Here is a 6723-nt window from a genome sequence, read left to right on the forward strand (position 1 = left end):
AACACATTAGACCTCAAATCAGTAACTTAACACATTAGACCTCAAATCAATAACTTAAATTTATACCTTAAGGAACTATAAAAAAGAAAGTAAATTAAACCAAAGTTTGAAGAAAGGAAATATTAGAGAGGAAATAAATAAAATACAGAATGAAAAAAAAATTAACGAAACTAAAATATCAATAAAATTGACAAACCTTTATCTCACCTAACAGAGAGAGAGAGAGAGAGAAGAGTAAAATAACTAAAATAAAAATGAAAGTGGGGACATTACTACCAACCTAACAAATAAAAATGATTATTAAAAAATAATATAAACAATGGTAGGCCAACAAATTAGATAACATAAATAAAATGGTCCAACTTCTAGAAACACACAAATTAACAAAACTGACTCAACAAGTAATAGAAAATCTGATCAGACCTATAAAAAGTAATAAAATTGCTACGATATGTTGACTATTTTAAATAATACTGCAATAAACATAGGGGTGAAAAATTCTTTTTGAATTAGTGTTTTCATTTTCTTTGAGTGAATACCCAAAGTGGAAATACTGAATCATATATTTTTATTTTATTTTTTATTTTTTTAGGAACCTCCATACTGTCTTTGAGTGTCTGCACCAGCTTACATTCCCACCAACAGCGCATGAGGGTTTCCTTTTCTCCACATCCTCACCAACACTTATTCCTTGTCTTTTTGATACTAGCCATTCTGACTGCTGTGAGATTGTATCTCACTGTGGTTTTAATTTGCATTTTCCTGATTATGATTGAACATCTTTTCATGTGTCTGATGGACATCTATATGTCATCTTTAGAAACATGTCTATTCACATCCACTGCCAATGTTTTTTGATTGTTTAGGGTTTTTTTTTTGATGTTGAGTTGTATAAGTTCTTTATATATTTTAGATATTAACCCCTTATTAGATATATAATTTGCAAATATCTTCTCCCATTCAGTATGTTGTGTTTTGTTTTGTTGATGGTTTCCTTTGCTGTGCAAAAGCTTTTTATTTTGGTGTAGTCCCAATAGTTTAATTTTGCTTTTGTTTCTCCTGCTGAGGAGACATACACATATAAATATGTTGCTAAGGCTGATGTCTGAGAGATTACTGATTATATTTTTGGAGTTTTATGGTTTCACATTTAGATCTTTAATGTATCAATCAATAGATGACTAGATAAAAAAGACGTTTTATATATATATATATATATATATATATATATATACACACACACACACACACACACCACAATGGAATGTTAGCCATAAAAAAGAATGAAATCTTGCCATTTGTAACAACATGGATGGACCTAGAGGGTATTACACTAAGTGAAATAAGCCAGACAAAGACAAATATCATAGGACTTCATTAATATGTAGAATCTTAAAAAACAAAACAACTGAGCAAACAAACACACACACAAAAAACTCAAATGTAGAGAACAAAATGGTGGTTGCCGGAGTGGGGGGGTCTAAATGTTAAGGCAGCACACTCCCAGTGAGAATCGGGAGGAGGAGAAGACTACAAGGATAGGCCCAGGAGCAATGGTGTCCAAAGAGGAACAAGCAGTAAAAAATCTCAGCATGGAAAATGCCAACCAGGAAAATGAAAAGATGAAAAGAAGCAAGTTGCTAATTAAGGACATCCCATAGCCCTCCCTTTGGAAGCTGGTGAATATTGTGTGCCTAAAGTAAATTGTAAGTGGTTCCGTGTTAGTCAGCCCCTGATTCAGAGGCTTAGAGAGCCACAGGCAAGGAGAGAGAATATGGAAAGGGTTGGGGAGGAGGTGAGAGACAGTTGATGGAAAAGCTGAGGGAAAAGTAATTCAACATAGTCTGCGGGCAGTTAGCACTGACTCTCCTAACTATAACCATCATGATGAGTTTTGCATTATGCCTTGAATCCTAAATTCAATTCAGTCCTTGAGTTCTCTGAAGTTAATAGGAAGATACACCTACTTCCTAAACTTACATGTTCTCAATGTACATTTGTTGTAACCCTTTTGGTGTTACATGTCTCTTGTGGGTCTCCTATTACCAGCTTCTAATTGAATGTTGGATTTTGACCCAATTTGTAAGATTTTGTTAGCAGGGGAGTTTTACCCTATTGAATGGCAAGAAGCTCATTATATATTGTGAATTTAATAAAGCAGTTTAAAAGGTGAAAAGAAAAGAAAAGAAAAGACTTTCTAACTCATTCTATCAGAACAGTACTACCCTGATACCAAAGCCAGCAACAACACCACAAGGAAAAAAAAAAATTACAAACAAATATCCCTTCTGAGTATAGATACGAAATGCTTCAGCAAGTTCCAACATAGTAATTCCAACAGGATATTAAAAAGAATTACACACAGGGGCACCTGGGTGGCTCAGTCAAAGCATCTGACTTCAGCTCAGGTCATGATCTCACAGTTCATGAGTTCAAGCACCACATCAGGTTCTGCACTGATAGTGCAGAGCCTGCTTGGGATTCTCTCTCTCTCCCTCTCTCTGCCCCCCCCCCATTCACACCCTCTCCTTTTCAAAAATAAATAAACTTAAAAATATAATTACACTCAATAACTAAGTAAGATTTATCCCAGAAATTCAAGTGTGTTCAATATACAAAAATCCATCAATGTAACACACCACATGAATAGAACAAAAGAAAAAAATTCATGATCATCTCATTTGCAGAAAAGCTTTTGACAAAATTCAACATCCTTTTATTATAAAAACAATCAGAAAACTAAAAATAAAAGATATCATCCTCAATATGATAAAGAACATTTACCAAAGTCATATTAATCATACAGCTAACATAATGAGTGACTGAAAGCTCTCCAACTCAGTTCAGGAATTAAGACAAGGGTGCTCATTTCTGCTACCTTTATTCAACATTATACTAGAGTTTCTGGACAGAGCAATTAGGCAATAAAATTAATAAAAGGTTTGCATAAATTGAGCATAGTTTCAGGGTACAAGATCAGCATACAAAACTGGTTGTATTTCTATAACAGTAGTCATAAACAATCTGAGAGGGAAATTAAGAAAAAATTCCATTTACAGTAGTATCTAAAAAAACAAAATACCTAGTAAGGAATATAATCAAGGAAGTAAAAATCTTTTACTGGGAAATCAACAAACTTTGCTAAAATAAATTAAAGACCTGGAAATGTAAAGACATCCTGTGTTCATGCATTAAAACATTTGATATTATTAGATGGAAAGATATCTTCTGTTCATTTATTAGAACACTGAATACTTTTAAGATGGCAATAGTATACAAAGCAATGTACAGATTCAATGAAATCTCTAGCAAATTCCTGTAGCCAGTTTTTTTCAGAAATGTAAAAGCCTATTCTCAAATTCATACAGAATTACAAGAGACCCTGAATAGCTAAAACAACTTTGAAAAAAATAAAAGTGACAGGACTCACACTTCCTAGTGTCAAAATTTACTACAAAGTCACAGAAGTAAAAACAGTGTGGTACTGGCATAAGTCAGGCATTTAGACCCATGTGATAGAAGTGTAAGGAGAGGCCAGAAATAAGCCATATATCTGTGACCAATTGGTCTTGGATAAGGGTGCCAAGACCAGGCAATGGAATAGCCTTTTCAATAAATGGTGCTGTTAACAAAGTTGGACCAGTACATCACACCATATTTAAAAGTTAACTAAAAGTGAATCAAAAATATATTTGTAAAAGAAAAAATTTTAAACATTTAGAAGAAATATAAGGGTAAATCTTCATGACCTTGTATTTGGATTCTTAGATATAATACCTAATCCATAAGCAACAGAAGAAAAAAAATAGATTATTTGGACTTCATCAAAATTACAAAGTTTTTGCATCAAAGAACATTATCAAGAAAGTAAAAGACAACCAATAGAATCTGAAAGAAATATTTGCAACTCCTGTATCTAAGGGTCTAACATGCAGAATATATAAGGAAGTTTTACAGCTCAGTAAGACAAATCACTTAAAACTTGGGCAAAGTACTTGATTAGACATTCCCCCAAAGACATTCAAATGACCAAGAAGCACATGAAAAGATGCTCAACATCATTAGTCATTAGGAAAATGCAAATCAAAACCAATATCAGGTACCTCTTCACATGCATTTAGGATGGCTATTATCTTAGGAATGGAAAATACAAAGTGTTGGAATGAATATGGAGAAATTAGAATCCTCATACATTGCTGGTGGGAATGTGAAATGGTTCAGCCACCATGGAATAGTTTGGAGGTTTTTAAAACCTAAATGGATAAAAATCAATTTTCAATGTTTATAAATTTATGTGTGTAAAAGTCTTACATGATAAATTCAGTCTAACATTCCAATCTTTACCAAGGCAGTTCTACCATTTCTACTTCATTTCTTGTAGGCCACCTTTTGGTACATGGTTCAGCCACCCAACCAATCTGTCAGAGCCCCTTCTAATCCCTCAAGTTAAAACAATGAATCCAGAATATCTGATGAGTGTGTCCATACAAACAGTTTAAGCCTGATAAAACTTTATGTTCATTCCACCATTATCCAGCATCCTAAATATCCATCTCCAAACATAATACTCGGACTTTTGTCTGTAAAAATCAGAAAACCACACAGTTCTCTTGGTGTCTAGTATACCTCCTCCTGGATCATACTTTATACTTTATTCTTTGGGGACTGGTGAGACCTGACTCTAGTTATAAGTTTAAAAGTTAAGAGAGGTGGTAGAGATAGATCCTGAGAAGAATCAGAAGTGTCTTACCACACAGTTACCTAAGAGGAGGCCTTAGGATCTTCAGGAAAAGCAGGATTACTGACTCAGATAAGGTTGGAAAGAATACATTTACTGGCAAGAAGATGCCACAGAATTTAGGGGTTTGATGTTCCCAGTATCATTGGGATTTTCCCATATGTCTCCATCCCAAATTTCCTGTTTCAATTTCTTCCCAATTAATGTCTTCCCAATTTAAGATACACTGCAAGACTGCATTGTTATTACAGGATGAAACTTTGGGATTAGTTTTCAGAAATCTCAGCCCTGTGTCTACAGTAGATGAGGATTGCTTTCAGTTATACACAGGTTTTCAGGTTATTTATCAAAAGTTTGACCTGGGAATTTGAAGCCCTGAGCTCATCATGCTTTTTCCACTTATTCCAGTGCCATTAGAAGCAACAAGTCAAACTCATCACACATATTACTTTGAAAGAAAATGTTTTTAACTATCAATGACACAGTGACTTAGAACCTCACTTTTTACTAGCATTTGATTAAGAGTTTCCCATGGTGATATTTCGCTTATCTCTATTGCCACATCATACCATGGATTTTAGTGCCCTTTTTACCACTGAAATAGAGTCATTTCCAGTAAACAAAAAACCAATTTAGGAAATTCATCTTCAGTTCCTGATCATTTTCAGTACCAAAATATGTGTAAGGGTTTTGTCAGACAACTATAAGGGAAATAGGTAAATGATAGATGATAGATAGATAGACTATACATATATAATATATATATTATATATTATATATATAACATATATATTATATATTATATATAACATATATATATTATATATTATACATATATTACATATATATATGATAAAGAGAGAGATATATATAGACAGAGACAAAGAAAGAGTCTGAGAAACACAATGAGAGAGATTATTGCAAAGAATTGGCTTATATGATTTTGGTGATAGGCTAGGCAAATCTGAAATCCATAAGACAGGATGGCAGGCTGGAAATTCTCAAGCAAAAACTGGTACTGCAGTCCACAGAAGAGATTTTCTCACTAAGGAAACCTCAGTTTTTATTCTTAAGACCTAATCTCAAAAGCCTAAAGACATACAAGACTTGTTCACTGAAATTTAAAAAAAAATAATGCTGAAATAAATTTTAAAAGACATAAATCAATGGAAAGAAATCCTGTATTCATGAATTGAAAGCTTTAATGTTGTTAAGATGTCAATATGACCCAAGGCAATCTACAGATTCAATGCAATTTCTAACAAAATTTCAACAGTATTTTTTAAACAAAAATGGAAATGCTAATTCTCAAGTTCATATGAAATGGCAAGGGGGAACAGCCATAACAATCTTGATAAAGAAGAAAGTTGAATTCTTATTTCCTTATTCCAAACTTACTGCAAGGCTACAAGCAATCAAAATAATGTGGTACTGGCTTAAGGGTAGAAAAAATGTTCTGCCATTAGATAGTGGTGATGGTTGCACAACACTATGAATTCACTGAAGGCCACTGAATTGTACTTTAAAATATGCAATTTTATGCTATGTGAACCTTATTTTGTGATGGTTAAATTTGTATTAATTTGGCCAGGCCATGGGTGCTCAGATATTTGGTCAAACATTATTCTGGGTGTGTCTGTGAGGGTGTTTTTAGATAAGATTAACATTTGAATAGTTAGACTGAGTAAAGATTGCCCTCCATAATGTGTAGCCCTCATCCAATCAGTTGAAGGACTGAACAGAGCAAAGAGCTTGACCCTCCCATGAATAAGAGGAAACTCCTGCCTGCCTACTGTTTTGAGCTGGGACATAGGTTTGTTTCTAACCTTTAGATTTGAACTCAAACATTGACTTTTCTTGGGTCTCAACCCTTTTGGCCTTTGGACTGAAACCTATATCATCAGTGCTCTTGGTTCTCCAGCTTGCTGACTATAGATATTGGGACTTCTCAGCCTCCATTATCTCATGAATCAATTCGTTATTAG

General features: G+C 33.7%; 1 pseudogene; it reads left to right on the forward strand.

The window, feature by feature from the left end:
• Window positions 1-1420: 1420 nt before the first annotated feature.
• On the forward strand, window positions 1421-1910 carry LOC106984057 (protein BEX1-like; annotated as a pseudogene).
• Window positions 1911-6723: the final 4813 nt, after the last annotated feature.

This window comes from Acinonyx jubatus, chromosome X, assembly GCF_027475565.1.
Source record: "Acinonyx jubatus isolate Ajub_Pintada_27869175 chromosome X, VMU_Ajub_asm_v1.0, whole genome shotgun sequence".
NCBI lineage: Eukaryota > Metazoa > Chordata > Mammalia > Carnivora > Felidae > Acinonyx > Acinonyx jubatus.